The sequence below is a fragment of the Hemicordylus capensis genome, chromosome 3 (assembly GCF_027244095.1).
Source record: "Hemicordylus capensis ecotype Gifberg chromosome 3, rHemCap1.1.pri, whole genome shotgun sequence".
Lineage (NCBI taxonomy): Eukaryota > Metazoa > Chordata > Lepidosauria > Squamata > Cordylidae > Hemicordylus > Hemicordylus capensis.
Window position 1 is genome coordinate 172494675 of NC_069659.1, and position 21229 is coordinate 172515903.

Consider the following 21229-nt stretch of genomic DNA (forward strand, 5'->3'; position numbering starts at 1 on the left):
AGTACTGCATACAGTTCTGGTTACGGTATCTTAAGAAGGATATTGTAGAACTGGAAAAGGTGCAGAAGAGGACAACCAAGTGACCAGGGGCCTGGAGCACCTTTCTTATGAGGCAAGGCTACAGCATCTGGGGCTCTTTACCTTGGAAAAGAGATGACTAAGGGGAGGCATGATAGAGGTGTATACAATTATGCATGGAGTAGAGAGAGTGGACAGAGAGAAGTTTTTCACCCTCTCTCATTATACTAGTACAGGGGTCATCCCATGAAACTGAAGGTTGGGAAACTTAGGACCAACAAAAGGAAGTACTTTTTCACACAGCACATAGTTGATCTATGGAATTCTCTGCCATGGGATGTGGTGACAGCCAACAGCCTGGATAGCTTTAAACATGGCTTAGAAAAATTCATGGAGGACAGGTCAATCAGTGGCTACTAGTCTGGAGTCTAAGGACCACCTCCAGCCTCAGATGCACGATGCCTCAAATGTCAGTTGCAGGGGAGCAACAACAAAAGAGAAGGCATGCCCTTGCTTGCCTGTAAGCTTCCCAGAGGCATCTGGTGGGCCATTGTGTGAAATAGGATGCTGAAATAGATCGGTCTTGGTCCTGATCCAGCTGGGCTGTTCTTATGTAACTCTCTGTTTGCATTTATTCTGATGTTATTCTGATGCTAGTTCAGGGGATGACATACTGGGCAACACTGCATACATAGTGGAAGATAACCTTCATGCAGTTGCTCAAGAGTTCTTTGCACAAGTACAAAAATTGTGCCAATGGAGTTGTGCAACTGTGCAGACTATAAATAATGGCTGTACAGTCACGCAACTGTTTGCACAATTGCTGCACTTGTGCAACTGGTGCAACAATTGTGCAAACAGAGTTCTGTGACAGTGCAGCCATTGTATATCCGTGAGCAACTGAACCAGTGTTACCTTCTCCATGTCCGTAATATTGTGCAGTATGTCAGCCAGGTATTTTATGACTTGGATTCTGTTCTGTTCTTGTGGGGATTCTGTTTATTTTTATGAGAAATGCTGAAGTTCTCAATTTAGTTGCAAAGGTTGCCTATTCATACAGACTGTAAAACTGTTATGCCCAGCAACAGGAAGAAATGTGTGCAGCTGGTGTACTTGTAAATGTCAAACAAGCTGCTTTTGGGATAAAAAGGATCATAATAATTGTACATCCCCACGTGGTTGTAAAAGTGAGCAATTAGAATATATTTATAACTTTTTCCTCTGAAAACAGCATAAATGTATACATGACATGTTACTCTAAGTGATAGCACAGGTCTTTAAATGGCATTTTGCTTCCCTGAATTCTCTTATATAATTTTTTGAGCAATAACCTTTGAAACTATGCTTGTACCAGATCTGATAGGACACAATCTGGGTTCACAAATAGGGCTCTGAGAACCCAAATTACTGCTGAACAAATGAAAAGTAGTTGGGAGGGTGCAATGTGGTGGAGAACAGCCATTAGTAGAGGAAAGATGCTTAATCCTCCCTTCCAGTCATTCTTTTCATGCTCAGCCTTATAAGAATAAAAGAACAGCCCTGCTGGATCTCTATCTATGCTAGCATCATGTTTCCCACTAGAGCCCATCAGTTGCCTCTAAGAAGCCTACAGGCAAAAGCTGAGGCCATGCTCTTTCTCCTACTGTTGCTATCCTGCAACTGGTATATTGCCTCTGAGGATGGAGGTGGCCTATAGCCCTCAGCCTAGTAGCAATTGATAAACCTGTTCTCCACAAACCCTCTCCCCACACCATAGCAACCATTCATCTAGAAATGTCTCACTGGTGGGAAAGAAGCTGGGGAAATAGCTGGGGGAAGTGTATGGGAGTTGAAAGGCTAAGCATTAACTTTTCTGCCTTTAGGGCCCAACTTCCATATTGATCAGCATTTTTAAGCTATTTGGAAGTGACCTAGTTTTTCAAACCAGGGCCTGATGCTGAATGTCTAATTTTTGAGAGGTTTCATTTGCAAGCACCTTTGTGTGAAAATCCGCCCCCACCCCCCCATGGAATATCATAGAGAAAAGTGTTCTCTTTAAACTGATGTGGCAGTTGTTTTTGCATGAAAGCACTTTCACATGAGCAACTCCACATATAAAACTTTAGGCAGGACAGTTATTACAAGAGGACTGTACCATCTTCTAGGAGCACACATGAATGGTCCTATAAATTATCCAATAAAATTCATATCAGTAGTATGTTTCAATGAATCTTACAGGTCGCTTGGTAAAGTGTGTGTTGGACTTCTATCTGGGAAGGATGAATATTACTTCACTTGTGATGTTGGTGTGGTCTTGGAATGTCACAGTTTTTCTAAAATAGGAACAAATCTAACTTATCAATGGATTTGAACACAATTAAGACTGTCGGGTACACTGTTAAATTTAAAGTATTAGATAAAACATATATACGTTCCATGTATAGAAAGATTCTGATGTAGAGGAGTTTCAGATGTTTAGATTACTATGAAGAGCAGTACCACGTGCCCCCTGAAAATCTGGATGAGTCAAGTAGAACAAATGGTTAACCACCAGAAAGCATTTCTCAAGCTTTTTGTTCTTTTTGGTAATAACTCAGTGTTGGCCATAATATGTAGGCTAATCAACTCCAGTAAGCCTTTTCCTGTGGCTCTTGGAGTAAGAGTTCTTAAGCTTGACAAACTGATTGATTCCTTTAAATTATTTATTCTGCACATTTTTAGGGAATGCTTGTAGAGTTGGCTGAAAGATGTATTGCAGCACAGCATGGAACCAACAACTGCTGCTGACTACAAAGAAGTATTGTTGGTGCACAAACCAAGATACTCACTGAACAACATCAACAGCTAAAAACCTTTAGATCTCAGCTCAATTATTTTAGAATTCAGTTCTTTAGAAAAAGCAGTGAACTATGATTTCCAAAAAAATACAATGAACTGGGCAGTGTGAGAGAACTCTGGGTAAAAAGAATCGATCCAACACCAACTGTTGGAAATCTACCATGAACATTAATCTTTTCGCTCACATTTTTATACATTTTAGTCCACATTTTTATACTTGTATAGGCTTTCCCCCTTTTTGTGATAATCATAATATGGTCCCTCAAAAAAACAACAACCCACCTTTTGAGCAATGGTAATGATTTGATTTACAAGGAACAGCGGAAAGCCCTTGGAGTATATTTAAAAGAGGATAGGTGTAACTTGCTCTGTGGTCCTTGTAACTTGGTAAGAGAAGGTTATATTTAAGATGATAAAGAGTTGCCTTTTTAACTTTTCTATTATTATAAAACCTTTGTAAAGAAAAAAAGAGGGCCTTATACACAGGAAAAACAGTGTACAATGTGTGAGTCTAGTTAATTAGTAAGCTTGTTTTATTCTTTCCACTTGGGGATGAGGATAGGGATTGTGTGGGGATCATAGCAGCTTTCATATAATTTGGTTGTTTGTCTATAGAAGTCTGTAAAAGTGGTGTTTTAATGAAGGTATGGGTCACTGAGGAAAGCATATGTTGAAATGCATCTGACCAATTGGAAATGACCTTTTTATACACCTTGAAGGCATTCAGTCTTCATAAGGACTCTGGCTCACTGTCAGCTAGCTTACTTTGACTATTCAGGGACACATTTTTTAATATATTCCTTTATATGTTTTGGTATTGTCTGCACAGGATTGTTTTATGGTATGATTTTAAATGTGTGCAGTTCTGTGTAGAATTTGTAAATTATATTAATATATCCATTTTTTAGTTACATTCTGAATTTTTGACAGCCTTTTATTACACTAGTTGCTTGTTCTGGTCTCCCCCCACCCCCGCCAAATATTTTGATTGAGAGGAACATCTCCAGAACATTAACACTGTACCAGCAATGCTGAAGAGAAAGAAACTGGAAAGATTGGGAGCTTAAATTGACAGGGTTAAAAACATGGATATGAAACTGTTTTGAACAACTTCTGCACTGTAATACAAATATGAAAATCAAATAATAAAATAATTTACAAAATAGAGCATGACTACAGTAATGGTTTTATGCAGCTCCCATTCATTTAAGTGTGACTTGTGCAGGAGAACACTGCAATATAAGAACATTGCAAAATAGCTTGCAAGCCCAGATTTGGGCATTTTTAAAAAAATAACATTTCCCTCCCACAAAGGAAATGCTTATTCCATATTCTCCAGGAATGAATAAGATGAGCTGCTGAAAAACATGACTAGAATGCAATTAACCTCAAGCAAGATTATCAGTTCAGCTCTTCCCAATGGTCTGTGAGTGTGCATGTACATTGTGACTTTTCCAAGGCAGCTAAACTGACAATCACTGGGGAGAAATGGTGTATATGCAAAAATACAAGGAGTTGTAAACAGACCTGTCTAATTTAAGAGTTATGAATTCACTTCATGAAATGCAATATTGTGAATTCAAATCATTTAATGTTGGGCATATCACAAGATGACAGCTTCCCCTTGTAGTCTACTGAACAAAAAATAAAAGATTTCCATTAATTCTTAGGTAAACAAAAAGCTTAAGGTTTTAAGATTTTAAAAAGCTAAGATTGTATCTGGCAGTTATTTTCTGTCCAGAACACAAAAAACATGTACCAGAAAATATAATTGTAAACTAAGGGCATTTTTGCATGTTACTTTAAACAGGCATGTGACAAACTCTAACCTTCCCAATCAGAAGCATCAGCGGCCAGATATCCTTTTACACACAGTGGCCCACCAGATGCCTCTGAGAAGCCCACAGGCAAGAGGTGAGGGCATGCCCTCTCTCTTGCTGTTGCTCCCCTGCAAATGGTATTCAGAGGCATCTTGCCTCTGAGGCTGGAGGTGGTCTATAGCCAGCAGACTTTGATAGATCTGTCCTCCATGAATTTGTCTAAGTCCCTTTTAAAGCCATCCAAGCTAGTGGCCATCACTGTTTCACATGTTAGAATTCCATAGATAATTATGGGCTGTGTGAAAAAGTACTTCCTTTTGTTCCAAATTTCCAGGCCATCAGTTTAATGGGATGACCCCTGCTTCTAGTGTTGTGAGAGAGGGAGAAAAAAACTCTCTCTGACCACAATCTCGACTCCATGCATAGTTTTATACACCTTGATCATGCCCCCCTGTAGTTGCCTCTCTTCCATACTAAAAAGCCTGATATACTGTAGCCTTGCCTCATAAGGAAGGTGCTCTGGGTCCTTGATAATCTTGGTTGCCCTCTTCTGCACCTTTTCTATTTCTACAATATCCTTCTTAAGATGGTGACCAGAACTGTATGCAGTACTCCAAATGTGGCTACAGCATTGATTTATATGAGGGCACTATAATATTAGCTAGGGATGTGTGAATCAATTTGTGGTTGAATCAATTCAACTCTAATCTAGTAAATTTGTGTGATTTGGTCATGAAACAAATCACCTGGGGTCCAGTGGCCAGATTCAACTTCAAACCAAATCACTCTGATCAGGAGCTTAGGGAGGCTGGCGGCAGCCCATGTCCAGTCGCGGCCCCCTAGCCCCACCCCCGCATCTGATATCAGACACATGGGCCCAGCTAGCCACACCCCTGCATCTGATGTCATATGTGTGGGACGTGGTCTCCTTCCCAAATGGGGCCATGCAGCCCCGTTTGGAAGGGAGATCAGCTCGTGCTGCAGTGGGCAGTGTGGGCCAGAGTGACTCTCCTTGCCTTAAAGGGAGGGAGAGCCGTTCCGGCTGCATTACCAGTGTAGCACGGGCCGACCTCTCCCCTAAATGGGGCCGTGTGGCCTCGTTTGAGAAGGAGATCAATCGGCCTGGAACATTGGCAGCGAGACCAGGAGCAGTTCTCACTGCCTTTAAGGCAGGGAGAATCACTCTCACCATGCTGCCAACACAGCACAGGCCGATTTCGGATCCAAAAAGGGCTGTGTAGCCCAGTTTGGGATCAAAATAATGCCCCCGCATCTGACATCAGATGTAGGGGGCATGTCTGGGGCCATGCCAATGGCCCCTGGTTAATGGCAGCCCGCGTTCTTTGAACCCGTTCGCCCAATGGTGGCTCTGCCCCTGACTCTGATTTGAGCTTGAATCGATTTGGTGATTCGAGTTGCCTTTTTGAGGCTCTGGTTCTTGGTCTCCATTTTGTGACCCTACAAAAAAGCCTGAAAACCCTGCCCTCTGAGCTTCTGTTTGGTCATTTGTAAATGTGAAGTGATTGGCTGGCAATCCCCCTTGATTCTTGGTTGGCTTGTTGTCATTCAAATCTTGTGTTGCCAGGAGGAACTGTGACAGCATTGGCTAGGGGGGAGGGACAAGGGAGTGCAGGGATGCAGATGGAGGAACTTTCAAATGTACTTCAGGAAGGGACAGCCAACCATTCTGCCCTGTGGAGGAAGAATCATAGAGAAGAGCTGCTGTGTCTTTGTTTGGATTTTGCTCCTTGCTCCTCCTCGCTGCTGCTGGGAAGAAGAAGATTGAAGAAAGATCTTCAATCAAGATTTCCCCCCTTGATCCTGTTTTCCCCCCACCCCCTTTCCTGCTGAAAAACTGCTGCCTGCCTGCCTGGTCTGTGGAGTAAGGGGCCCCTGTGGCCACAAGCCCCTTCGCCCCCTCCCTGCCTGGATTTATTTTGTCCCCTGCTAACTGAGCAAAGAGACACCTTTTTATTTATTTATTTATTTATTTATTTATTTATTTATTTATTTATTTATTTATTTATTTATTTTTAAAAGGCATATTTTTATACTGCCCCAAACCTGCATCTCTGGGTGGTGTACAATAAAAACAATACAAATTGAACAAAATAATTTTAATACATTAAAATAATTTAAAACCCAACATTAAACACCAATAAAACTATAAATCTAATTAAAAGCCTGGGTGAACAAATATGCCTTCAGTGCCTTTTTAAAAGTTACCAGAAATGGAGAAGCTCTTATATCAACAGGTAGCGCATTCTAAAGCCCAGGAGTAGCAACAGAGAAGGTATGTCCCTGAGTAGCCCCCAGACGAGCCAATGGCAACCATAGATGAATCTTTCCAGATGATTTCAACAGGTGAAAAGTGGTGATTCTTTCAAAAGTAGTGATTATCTTTATTTAGCAGGGGAAGAGCAATTGGCCCTAGCCATCCCCAGCCCAGCATCCCTCCAGTGGCTGTTGTTGCTGTCTATCTTATGTTTATTTTTTAGATTGTGAGCCCTTTGGAGACACGGAGCTATTTTATTTGTATGTTTACTTTTTAAATATATAAATGGTATATAAATATTTGCTATATTTGTATTTATATTTTGCCCCTGGGTTACTGCCCTGTGCCCTCCCACACTGGTCGGAAGAAAGGAGAAGAGAACTGAGAAGAGGAGAGGAGAGAGACCACGGACCAGACAAGACAGAAGGGGACATCTGGACAAAACGTGGGAGACCTAAACTGAGTGAGAATCCCAATTATTTTTCACATGTACACACATACTACAGAGAGAGGGGGGATATTGATTGTAAATTGTGTATATTCTGTATTGTATTTCTGGTTGGGTTAGGGAGGTTTAACTTGGTGGATTCTTTTTTAAAGGTTTCATTTAAAAAGTTTATTTAGCTTTAAAAACTTTATTTTAAACAGGGGTTCTGTGGGAGGGATCTCCATTAGTTAGGTGGTTTTAGGAAAGGGAAGAGTTAGCATTAGTTGGTTCCTTTTGTCCCCCTTTTTGTTTTAAAGTTAGGGCTTTAAAAAGAAGCTCCTAAAGAGATGGCTGAAAGGGGTGGTAGAGTGCCAGGTAGGGGGAGGGGTACTGCTGGTCATGATGTGGGGGGGTGACAGAGGCCTACTCCCCGAGTTTCCCCCACCCCTGCTTCTGTGTACAGGCTGGACTTTTCATGTCTGATTGGCCCTACACCAGGGCCTGTGGCCAGGCAAGAGTTAGGGGGGAGGACCTCCCCTGTCAGGGGAAAAGCTTCTTCCCATGCCATCTGTGGAGATAGTGCAGGCAGAGCTGGCTGCCATTCCAGCCAGATCCATCTCACCATCCTGGGAGCACACGAGTTGTGTCTGACGAGGCCCAGGAGGAAGTACTTGTGCTTCCCATGTTGGACTTCCCAGGCCAACTCTACAGGCAGAGGTGGTGGTTAAGGGTCTGCAAACAGGCTCAAAACCAAACCAGTTTGATGTCCAGGTCATGACCCAGGTCACGCAGGATCCTAATGGGCAGGCATGGCAGCCTCCAAAATGGCCGCCACGCTAGGGAATAAGCCCGAAATAAGCTCAAACCGGGAAAATTTTAAAAGGAGGAAGGCTGGTGTGGGGAGGGGGAACCTCCATGGACTCTCCCCACCACCTTGGAGAAGCCCCCCGGAAGCAGTAATTTTTTTTAAAGAAAAAATTTAAGACTTGTTGAACCCCGACCAGATTGAACTGAACCGAGGGGGGGGGGTGTCAAAGGGGGGACAAAACCAAACAAGCCCTGTGCGGTTCAAGTTCAGTTCAAACTCAAAACCAAACTGGGCCAGGTGGTTTTGTGCACATCCCTAGTTGTGATGTGCCCCAGAAGGAACCAGCTGAACTGCTGCCACCACCAAAGCAGCCACATGCCATTGGAGAGTCCAGTAGCATAGTGTGGGATCACATTGAGCTTTGCCCTAGTGGCCCTACCCATGCTGCCTGCAACCACTGTAGGGCATATGTCATCAGAGGCAAGTACCCTAAGCATTTCACAGTGTCAAGTCTGATGTTGCACCTGAGTATAGGGGCCAATTCAAATCCCCATTATTCCCTATGGAAGAAAAAATAAAACCATTCCAAGCTTTAAAAAAAATAATCCTTAAAAATCACCCATTTGCCCAATTTCATAGAATTTGGGTGGTAGTTGCCACCCATTGGGTGCTACCACCCTACCCACCCTGGTGCACCTGGACCTTTATTTTCCCCAAAAAACAATTTGAGTTTGTATCAAATCCAAATTGACTCAAATTAAATCTCAGCTGATTCGAGGGGGTCAGATATGAGGTAGAATTGCATCTGGCAAATTTGATTTGACCTTGAATTGAATTTTAAAAAATCAATTTGTGCACCTCCCTAATATTAGCATTTTTATTTTTAATCCCCTTCCTAATGATCCCTAGCACGGAATTGGCCACTTTCACAGCTTCCGCGCACTGAGTCAACATTTCCAATGAGCTGTCCACCATGACCCCAAGATGTCCTTCCTGGTGAGTCACTGGCAACTCAAACCCCATCAGTGTATATGTGAAGTTGGGTTTTCTTGCCCCAATATTCATCACTTGACACTTGCTTATATTGAACAGCATTTGCCATTTTGTCACCCACTCACCCAGTTTGGAGAGATCCTTTTGGAGCACCTCACAATCTTTTTTGCATTTCAACATCCTGAATCATTTAGTGTCATCTGCAAATTTGGCCATGTCACTGGTTACCTCAACATTTAGATCATTTATGATCAAACTAAAGAGCACTAGTCCCAGTACAGATCCTTGGAAGACCCCACTTCTTCTTCCTTTCTTCCAATGTGAAAACTGTCCATTTATTCTTACCCTCTGTTTCCTTTCTTTCAACCAGTTACCGATCCACACATGAACCTGTCCCCTTATCCCATGACTGCTAAGTTTACTCAAGAACCTTTGGTGGGGAACTTTGTCAAAAGCTTTTTGGAAATCCAAGTATACTATGTTGACCACATCACCTTTATGCACATGCCTGTTTGCACTCTCAGATAACTCCAAAAGGTTAGTGAGGCAAGACCTGCACTTGCAGAAGTCTAAAAGTGTGGCAAGCCATGTAAAAATGTTGCAGATTTGGTGCAGCACCCAAATTTGGTGCCCCTAGGACCTTGTTAAGTGGTCCAAATTGATCTGAATAGGAATCAAATCAGAGCAAATACAAATAGAATCTGGGGTGATTTGGCGGGGGGTTGATTTGGACGCAAAACAAATCAGGAGTGATTAGTTTTGGACACAAATCAAATTAAAAAAAAATCAATTTGCGCACATCCCTAATCTCAAGGATCAGCAGTAGTTCTTCCTCATGGCTCTGGGCCATTGACAGCTGCCCAGTAAGTCCGACCCTGATACTGACCCTATAAGCCTAAAGTCAGGCTTATAGGCAGTCATGTGATATAGAAAATAAATAAATAAATAAATAAATAAATAAATAAATAAATAAATAAATAATAATGCACAGAAACAGTTCATATAGCTGGATCATATGAGGTCCCTGTAGGTCAGCTGATCACCTGACTGAGGCACATGATACTCCTGCAGGGAAACTTCCCACATCATTGCATCTCGCCCAACAGGTAAAATGAAGCAAAAACTAAAAACTGTGGCTCTTGCCTTCCAAATACAATGCATTTCTAAATTAAGTTTACTCTTAAAACCAAAATGCATATCTGCAGTTAAATATAAATGCACTCATTCAAACAGTTTAAAATATACTGGTATATTTTTATATCTCCAAAAGCACATTCTTTGAAAAGTTATTAAACAGCTACTTATCCTAGGGTATTAAAATCAGTAAGCTTTATGTCATGGCTCATAACACAGGCAGGAATCCCTTTTCTAAGAACATATAAATGCATGTGCTGGGTTACTGGTTTAATATATCAAGCACTGTGATTACTCTTTTAATTACATTATCTCTTTTCAAGGATTTTGTTCCTTGCTTTCTAAATCTTTACCAAAACAATACTACATTTAGAACCTGATTACTAGATCAGCTATGAGAGGAAATATATGTTGGGTACAACTATACCTCCTCTAAACACATACCAGATATGAATGTTAGGGAACTCCTACCCAGGGGTGTGCATGGAACTGGCAAGGATGGTGGTACAGCTTTAAGGTTGGGGGAGGATGCACTTATCCCTGCCCCCTGGCCACATTTTCCCCACCGGCACTCAGTTTTCTAAGCATCCATTGGGGCGGCAGCGTACCTCCCTGCCATACCATTCACTAGGTTTTCCAGATGTACCTATAAGTAGTGGACGCACCTGCACATGACATGCGCGAGGATGCGCACATCGCGCTCATGAGCACACATGTTGGGCATACTCATGGAACACATGCACACATGCAGGTGCATCCACTACTTCTGAGTACATCCGTAAAATGTAGTAAACATGGAAGAAAGGAGGTACGCTGCCGCCCCGATTGATGTTTAGAAAACTGAGTGCCGGCAGTGGAAGTGTGTGTGTGTGTGTGGGGGGGTAAGTGCATCCTTCCCCGCTTTTAAAGCTGCACCTCCCACCATAAAACCAGTGGAACTACCTGCCGTTCCATGAACATCCCTACTCCTACCTGAATGTGCTCAGCAGATCTAGCCAGACAACCTGCACATGCAGAATACCCAAAGAAGGCCTGAGGAATGAGGAGATACGGTTGCTGGTGTAGCAATACTGGTCAGACCCTAGTGCTACAAATGAAGTGAGTGTGGGGGCTGTACCTACTCTTCTGAATAGATGCATCTCTCCAAACTGGGGGAGTGGGTGACAAGATGGTAAATGCGGTCCAATGTTAACAAGTGCAAAGCACACTGGAGCAAAAAACCCAAACTTCACATATACGCTGATGGGGTCTGAGTTGTCAGTGACTGACCAGGAGAGGGATCTTGGGATTGTGGTGGAAAGCTTGTTGAAATTGTCAGTGTGGCAGCTGTGAAAAAGGCCAATTCCATGCTTCGAATCATTAGAAAGGGGTTTGAAAATAAAACTGCTAAGATTATAACGCCCATATACAAAACTACGGTGTGGCCACATTTGGAGTACTGTGTGCAGTTTTGGTCACCATATCTTAAGGAGGACATTGTAGAACTGGAAAAGGGCAGAAAAGGGCAACCAAGCTGATCAGGATGAGTAGCAGTAGGAAAGAGAGAATGCCCTCAGCTTTTGCCTGTGGGCTTCCCAGAGGCATCTGGTAGATCACTATGTGAAGAAGGACTAGAAGGGGCTTGGGCCTGATCCAGCAGGGCTTTTCTTATGTTCTTACGTATGTGGTAGATCAGTGATCTTCACTAGGGCTCTTCTCATGACTGTTAACTTGGTAGGGCAAATATCCTCCCTAACTTTGGGAGCCATGCTCCCTAATTTTCAGTCATGTGTGAGTGAAAGGTTAAGTTGGAGGAGGGGAAGTGGGAGATGGTTGCAAGCTCCAACAATGTTTCCTCTTATCTTGGTAATAAGGAGCTGCCGCTGCACAGCTAATAAGGTGACATCCCGCCTGCCTCCTGCTCTGCTGCCCCCCCCTGCCTTTTTCAACCCAATTTCACTTGCTAGGAATCCCCAATGGGGATAAACCCTTACTGTATTTCCCTTTACAAGCATCCCGAACTGGGCCGAACTGGTTTGAGAGCACGGACTGAACTTCTGATCAGTTCTAATAAACGGGTTTGCAGATTGGCAGTTCAGTTTGAATTCAGTTCAATTTTGAACCTAACTGCCCAGAGTGGTTCTGTGTGCACCGCTAATGTGAGAGCCATTTCCCACTGTGCTGACCTCTGTACACTATTGTGCTTTTCTCAGTGCTGAAAGGACGCTTTAAGAGAGATGGAGCTCTCTCTTAAGAGCTTTGTGGAAAAAGCTCTGTGAAGGGCTACACTTCCCAGAACTCCATGCATGCCTTCTAAGATGGTGCAGGGGCTCAAGAAGGTTCAATTTCCCTTAAAGGAGACCCACTGGTGCTGGGCAAGTGTAGTACATGGTGGGAATGGCCATCTCTACATGGTGCCAGGGGGACAAAGGGCCAAAAGAACAACGTCAGGGTTGATGGTACTTAGGCCCTGTTACTGATTCACTGCATCACAACACAATCTTCCAAGCAAAATGAAGTCTACCAAGGTGGCCCACCACTGGTCAGCGCTTTGCTGCTTGACATGACTGCAGAAACAGGGAGTGTATCATTTCCCTGGTGGCTACCATACACATGTGCAAATCATGTTGTATAGAGGTACAGCTTCCAAAACATAAGACTCATGATCTTCCTCTTTCCTGTCAGTGACAAGAAGGGTAGGCAATCTGGAAAGTGATAGGTCTGTGTCAAAAGGAGTGCCTTTATATAATGAACAGAAAGCAGAAAGCCTACAATGGTGAACTCTGAGAAGTGGGCGGTGAAGGAGAGGCAGACCAATTACTGATTCTTCCTTTGGGAACTGTCTGTACAGATTGTCAAAGGTATTTCAGAGCACAGGTCAACCCCTACTCTGCTAATGTAATAAATTCTAGAGACAGAGATCTCTTTACCTCTTGCTGTTGATGGAGAAAGCCTTATCTGAAGTGTTATTTGTAAAGGGGAGAGCTAATTTGGGGATCTTCTAGGCCATATCAAAAATTGGGACAGAGGATATAAATAAGTTTTAGTTTATTAGCTTATTCTTTCTTTTTAAAAAGAGGAACCATGGAACAGTGTCTTTGAAGCTCCCTGTGTCCTCCCATTCAAAATATAATCAAATTCATGCCTGTTTAGCTTCAACAATGCTACAGCATCAGCATAACTTAACTATACCTTCATCTCTATAATTTCAACACCATTCACTAAAAACTGAAGGTAGACTTTAAAAAAACCTCAGAACTCCATTCCTAGCCTCCCCATGTTTCGCATAAAATTGTGTAGAGAAGTTGAAAAATAGGTATTTTTTTGCTATTCGCATTTATATCCCACCCCTCCTCTAAGGAATACCACCCCCGTCCACACAACAGCCCTGCAAAGTGTTAGGCTGAGGAATAGAGAGGTCATTCACACAATCAAAAAATGGGTAGAACAAGTGTCCTACCCAGGTTTGGGAGCTGTGTCCCAATATTCAGTTGTGTAGGTGCAAACAACTAAGTAGAGGAGGGAGAAGTGATTGTATGGAAGCAGGGTGGGAGGAAAAGCTGGGTAGGACAACTGTTCCTCCTACCCTGTACAGCGCTGTCCTACCCAGATTTTCCTCCTACTTTGATTACACACAATCACTTCTCCCTCCTCTTCCCTAGTTGTTTGCACCTACACAACTGAAAATTGGGAGCACACTCAGCTGCTGAGTAGCACACTTTGAGGAGATTCTCATGATCGGGCAAAAGCGGGCTAAGGGAGTCTAGCCTGCTTTTACCCGATCGCCTGCTGACATGGGAGCCACATGGCTCCCGGCAGCAAACCCTCCTAATTCCCCCTCCCCTTAGACAAGGTTAGCTGAGCGAGCGCTCTGCTAACCCCATCTATTTGATCATGTATTGCTGCAGTGTAGCTCCATGCCATGGCAACACACAAGGAGACCCCCCACCAGGAGGCTGAAACAAGCCTCCTGGCCCTGAAGGTCTCTCCAGGATGCCCCCCCGTGCTTGTGTGGGGCATCCTGGATCTTCCAGGGGCTGTGCGGCCCCCAATCCCCACAGCCCCCGCCAGCTCTTTGATGGAGCCGGCAGTCATGTGGGTGGCCAATCCGGCCTCCCAGGGCTGTCTGAGAATTGCCTGTGGGGAGAGAGGGCTAAGCCCGCTCTCCCCACAAACCCTTTTAAGGTGGGTCTCACTGATTGTGAGACTCGCCTGTTTATTTACCCAGTTTTCAATTGTGTGAATCGAATCAAAGTTGGGTAGCACACTTATCCTATCCATTTCTGGTTTGTGTGAATAACCTGAATAGCATACTCAGTAAATTAAGTGGGAATTTGAACCTGGTACAGTAGTCTAATACTCTAACCACTACCTCTCAGCATGTTATGTTGATTGTACTGTGAAATATAATGTACCTAACTGGCCAATGATTGAGTGAGGTTAGCATCAATATACAGTGTAATTATACTAAACCAGATCACATTTGTTCAAATGCCTTTTTGGACACATTTGTCCAAACCCCTTCTAACTGGGCAAATGGGACCCCTTCTAACTTTTACCGTGGTGATTCTCTTTTATTTAGCAGGGGAAGAGTAACTGGCCCTATCCACCCCAAGCACAGTACTTCCAGTGACTGTTGCTGGTGTTTATCTTATCTTTTTGGTGTTTATCTTTGTAGAATGTGAGCCCTTTGGGACAGGATTCCATATTTTTTGTTGTTGTTGTTTCTCTGTGTAAACCACCCTGAGCCATTTTTGGAAGGGCAGTATAGAAATCAAAATAATAATAATAATAATAATAATAATAATAATAATAATAATGCTTTCACAATGACAGATCTCTCAAAGTATACCCAGGCACTGGAAAAGATGCTGAATATTGTTATCCTGGAAATCTAAGGTTCAAACTGCTCATGAAATTTGATGTGTTTCTGCCCCTGACCAGCTTCAGTTTTCTTACAAGAACTGCGGTCAGTTTGGGGGTCCCATTTGTGGAGTTTGTGGAGCACAACTTGGGGTCACTTTCAAAACTTGTCCAAAGTTGCATGCATTCGGGCATACATGTTTGGCAACCTCTGGCCCCTTTAACTCCAGTTTCCCATTATGTGTGAATTCAACCTGTGTTCTGCCACCACTGCTGTTGCAACAGATATCTGCCATATACAGGTTTTGTATATGACAGATATTTTGTATTTGGCAGATTTTGGGCACACGCAAAAGAGTTTAAAATGAACTTACAATAGTAAGCTGTATTATATTACGGAAGGAAATCACTTGTCATTCTCAGGGAGTACTATTAATTACAGCCCCTGATGCAGAAGAAACACTCAACACTGGGAACCAATTAGCAATCAATTATTCCATGCTAGGTTTCAAATGCAACTCATGTATATGACAATCATACAGTTTTAGGCATCAGCAGATAGCTCTGATGGAAAGATCAAAGATCGATTCTGCAAAAACAGTCAATGTTTGATTGGTAGAGTTTGCAAGCATAGCATCTACTTTGAAATAGAAACTTGATGGTAATGTTATGATTGACTAAAACAATGTAGGGACTTTAATTCATAAAATTCTGGCTGCAAACATCAAAGACAAATGAATGCTATTGGGGTTCACTGGAAGGATTATCTGTTTCTACAGGGCAGTGTCCTAGAATCTCTTACAATGCCCTAGAATGATCAGTAAGCAGATATGTCATTTATATATCTAATTTAGGTTACATTCTAAGGCCACCTCTATATAAATAAGACCCATTGGAGATGTAGAGGTGCTTCACACGACACTGGCAGGCTTAGCCCGCTCTCCCCGCAGACAAGCAGTCGCTTGTAGCTGGGCGGCCAGATGGGCCACCCACATGGCTGGTGGGGTCTTCAGGGACTGGGGCCGCACAGCCCTTGGAAGTTCCAGGATGCCCTGCGTGAGCGCACAAGGCATCCTGGAGAGATCCCCAAGTAGGGTGTCTATTCCTGTGTCCCTGCACACCATGATGACTCATGAGCACAAAAACAAGTTTGACGGAGCAATTGCTCTGTTAACCTCATTTAAGGGGAGAGGGATTTATCGTGGCTAGCTGCCGGGAGCCGTATGGCTCCCATTGCAGCACACAATCATCAGGTTGGCATTCAAGGATCCTGTTCACAATATATTCATTTAAGTCCATGAGACTTAAATCAAAAACTGGAAGCTGTGTACTGAACAGCTCTCAGGACCAGGACCAGAATTAGCTCTTTGTCTCACCAACCAAGGAAAAGAAAAATATTGTTTCCAAGTAAGACAAAACAAAGATGTATTTATTTTGAGAATAGATCACTTTTAAGACTTGAGAGGTCCTCCTCCTCCTCCTCCTCCTCCTCCTCCTCCTCCTCCTCCTCCTCTCTTCTTCTTTGTCTTCATAATTTATATATCGCTTCTTAACAAAAGCAAGTTCACAAATCAATTTACAGAGCAAAAGGAATGAGTAGATGGTTCCCTGGGTCAGGTTTATGTTTGGTCTCACACATTTTTTGAGGGCTACTGGGTTCAGATTCAGATCCAAAAGCTATGACAAACTTACTGTCCAGTAGGTGGTGAATTCTAAATAAATAAATTCCTAAATAAATTCTATTTAGACTCCACAGTAGCAGAAGATGAATGTAAGTGTATTTAGGACTTTAAAAAAAATTCACAAATTAATATGTGGGATACCTCATCACATGAATTGGTAGTGTTATAAGCCACATCAACCACAGAAGAAATCAAACACGAACTAAGGTTTTGAAAAAGAGAACTTAAATACAAGTCCAAATAGTAGGTCAACCCTCAAGTTGATGAAATGGTGAAAGTGGATAATCTAACCTAACCACCAAATTTCAGAGAATTTCCTTGTGATCCCATGCCTGTAATAAGAACTGTTTTTCTTTGGATCCACTTCAAGTGATACACTGAAGTAGAGAAATAAGAAGGCCAAGTTAATTACAGTTTACTTTCCTCAATTTTACACCCCAAAAGAGGATTTCTGGACCTCACTGCAGGTGAGATATATCAGCATCACTACATGTTACAGCAGATGTAGGGGAAATCAAACATTTACGTCACTCAAGTCCTACTCAGGCATTATTCAGTCAGGTGGGACAAGAACATACTGAGATTTCCAGTCACATGGAGGAAGTGGCACCAGGTTCAGTGCTATCTTCCTTAGACAAGTCTTGAACCCAGGGGGACTAGGGGGCATAGCTAAGCAGAACGGGGGGCTAGCTAGTGCACTTTCATTTTCCCTTTGTCCAGGAACAATAACCCCTGAAAAGACATCATGTATCTGCTTTGAACCAGCTGTTAGAAACTAGGTGGTTATTAGGATGTGAGACATGTATACAAAGTGGACAAGAAGTTGAGAGATATATGTGCACAGTGTGATAATGCTATCTTGTTTCCACATTTGCCAGGCAGTTTTCTAGGGTCAGTTTCTTCTAGAGAATAGAGTGCTGGAGACATATATTTCATAACATCTATTTACAAATATATAAGTTGAGTAGGTGGGACATAAGTAGGGAAGCAAATCTAGAGACTGACTGCCAGCCAGCTAGCAAAAAATCATTGCTCTTTGTTCTTTGGCTAAATTCAAGACAACTCTTTATCTTCTCCTTTAGATCAAAGTTTAAATCTGTTTCAGCTCCTACCAATACATTCCTAGCTGGCTGACTAATTAGACAACCATAATTAACTAAGTATATAAGTCCTATTCTGGCCCTAGGGAACACAAACAACTGTTCATTCATTTTATTTCTATAGTTCTCACAATGGTGGCCCTCGGAATGTGGGCAGAAGGGAGTGTTGGAGCTAGGAGGACTTGCAGCTGCAATATCTCATAGTGACCACGGGGGAGGGGGGAGGCGGTTAGCATCATGGATAAAAGTGCTGGACTCCTCCCCTCTTCTTCCAGTGTTAATCTCTATTTTGGCTCAACACAGATGGCTCTTTGTTTAGTCTCTCTTCCCTTTAAGCCTTAGGTTCAGCTTTCCTATCCTTTTGTAACTTCTAAATAAATCTTTGTTCTTCGATAATAAAGAACTGTCTCAAGACCTCTTACGTTGCTGCTTTCTCACCAAACTGGTTTTGCTCTGCTACTTGGGGACTGAACCGCCAATCTTCCCCTACAAAGGGTCATGAGGCCCAGAAGCCAGCGAATAAAAAAGAAAAGCCTAGAGAGCTAAATAGAAAGCAAAGCAAAGAAAAAAGCTTTGAAAATTGAGCCAGCAAAAGGATTCCAGATGATTGAAAAGTTGCAAGGTCCTGAGCTCTGGTCTTTCAAGATGGAGATGTTCCTCAAGAGTAATGGACTTGGCAGTGTTCTGCACACCCAGTGCCCTGCAGATGCAGGAAAGGAGCAGAAAGAATGGGACAAAGCAGAGGAAGAGGTATCAGGAATGGTTTGCTTGGCAGTGAGTGAGCCAATTTTAGTGCATCTAAGAGACAAAGAAAAAGCAAAGCATATGTGGGAAACTCTGAAGGATTATATAAAAGAAGTCTGTGGTTCCAAAGTGCATCTAGTAAGAAAACTGAGCAATAAAAGACTTAGAGAAGGAAAAAGTCTGTCCAAGCACATAAATGAAATCTTAGAAATATCTAGGCAACTGCAAGCTCAAGAAGTAATTATGCCAGATGCAGTTTTGATAGGATTGCTGTCGAATGGTTTGCCACATTACTTTGATAGTGTGACTAGTGCCTTGGATGTCAAGGAGGATGCAGACTTACAATTTGTAATTAACCACCTAGAGGACTTTGATTCATGCAGAAGGGATGATAAGCAGCCAAAGGAAAGAGAAGGAAATGCATTTAGAACCTTGCAACGAAATAAGAAATGCTTTATTTATGGAAGTCTGGAACACTTGCAGAATAAGTGTCGCAAGAATAAAGAGTTTACAGACAAAAGGCAAGCAAAACAAAATGGCAAAGAGAGAGAGTCATCTGAGAACACAGAGTACAGAACGTACAGTAATCAGGGACTAAAGCAAATAAGCAAAGGATATACCTTGAAGGAACAGATAATGTTTTGGAAGCTAAGTCTGAGAAATGCAGCAGTGGCATTTGCATTGACCTAGGTGCTACAAGCAACCTGATTAGAGAAAGGGAGAGATTTATAAACCTAGATACAAGTTGTAAAATCCCTATATATTTGGCAGATGGAAAACTGATGTATGCAGAAGGGAAAAGATCTGCACAGTTGCTCTGCAAACTGGAGAAAGGAAAAAAAACCACTAGTTTAAAAATTAAAGAAGCTTTGTATGTGCCTACTTTAGAAACAAGTCTGATGTCTTTAAAATATGCTACAGAAAAGGGATAAGAAGTAAAATTTAAAGGAAGGCACTGTTTCATTACACCTAAACAGGAATTGCTTATGAAAGCAGTTTTACAAGAGAATAGACTGTTTGAAGTAGAATGTGTAATTGAAAAGGCCAGAGCTTTGAAAGAATGTACACATAAAGGATGTCTGAATTTGTGGCACAGAAGGTTAAGCCACAGAGATGCCAAATGATATGTCAGACTGAAAAGTTGGATTTGGTAAAGGGTCTAAAAATGGCCCCCTGCAGCATTGAATCAAAGTGTGCATGCTGTATAAGAGCAAAGGCAACACAACCTGCTTTTCTTCCATGCAAAGAAAGAGAAACACAGCATCCTTTGGATCTGATTCAAAGTTATGTTTGTGGACCTATGCAAGTTAATACATCAGGAGGGAATAAATAAGTTCTTACTTTGATTGGTGACTATTAAAGATACACACTCTATATACATACCAGTTAAATGAAAAGAGACAAGTACTAGAAAGACTAAAAGAATATGTTGCAAGAGTGAGCAACAAGTTTGAGAGAAAGCCACAAATCTCCACACTGACAATGGTGGCTAATACACTGGGTGTGATGCCATAAAATTCCTAAAGGAGGAGGGCATTGAACACCAAAAGACTGTTTGTTAATCTCTGGAACACAATGGAGTGGCGAAAAGAAAGAACCTTTCTTATATGGAAATGACGAGATAGGAACAGCCCTGCTGGATCAGGCCCAATGCCCGTTTAGTCCAGCATCCTGTTTCACACAGTGGCCCACCAGATGCCACTGGAACCCTATAGGCAGGAGTTAAGCGCATGCTCTCTCTTCTGCTGTTACTCCCCTGCAACTGGTTTTCAGAGGCAACCTGCCTCTGTAGCTGGAGGTGGTCAATAGCCCTCTGACTAGTAGTGAGATGCATGCTTGTAGATGCTGGTTTGGCTACTAGATTTTTGGGAGAGGCAGTGATGACTGCTACTTACCTGCAAAACAGATTGCCAACAAAGGCCAAAGGAACAACACCACATGAGTTATGGCACGACAACAAGCCTGCTTTGAGTCATATAAGAATTTTTTGATCTAAAGCATACACATTATATACCAAAAGCAAACAGGACCAAACTCAACTGTAGATCTGATGAAGAAATACTTGTTGGCTATTCGACAGGATGTAAAAGATATAGGATTTTAGATTGTGTCACAGAAATAATTAAAATATGTGACATTCAACACAACAAAATAAAGCATTTCCACCTAAGAAACCTTCCTACATTGCAAAGAGAGAAAATTTTCAAAAATGAAGCACGTGGGGAAAAATTGATAACTTACCTCCAACTGAAGCACAAAACTGGAAGGAAGCTACGAAAGAAGAAATGGAATTATTGCACAAAAATAACACATGGACACTCAGAGAGCTACCTTAGGGAAGAAAGACTGTGGGGTGCAAGTGGATTTTTAAAATTAAGCAAAATGCAGAAGGAGATGTCCAGTGTTACAAGGTGAAACTGGTGGTAAAGGGATTCTTGCAAATATATGGGGAAGATTATGACAAGACATTTGCTCTTGTTGTAAAACACACCTCAGTAAGGACACTCCTAAGCATTGCAGCAGCAAATAAAATGCAAGTGGATAGTATGTAAGCTGCAAAAAAGTATTT

At 42.3% G+C, this 21229-nt stretch overlaps 1 long non-coding RNA gene across 2 annotated transcripts in view; it reads left to right on the top strand.

The window, feature by feature from the left end:
- Positions 1 to 21229, top strand: part of LOC128350397 (uncharacterized) — a 57240-nt gene that overhangs the window by 2345 nt on the left and 33666 nt on the right. For both annotated transcript variants that reach the window (XR_008319307.1, XR_008319308.1), the window contains exon 4: positions 7298 to 7393. This is a non-coding gene — a long non-coding RNA (uncharacterized LOC128350397). The remainder of the gene's footprint in view (positions 1 to 7297; positions 7394 to 21229) is intronic.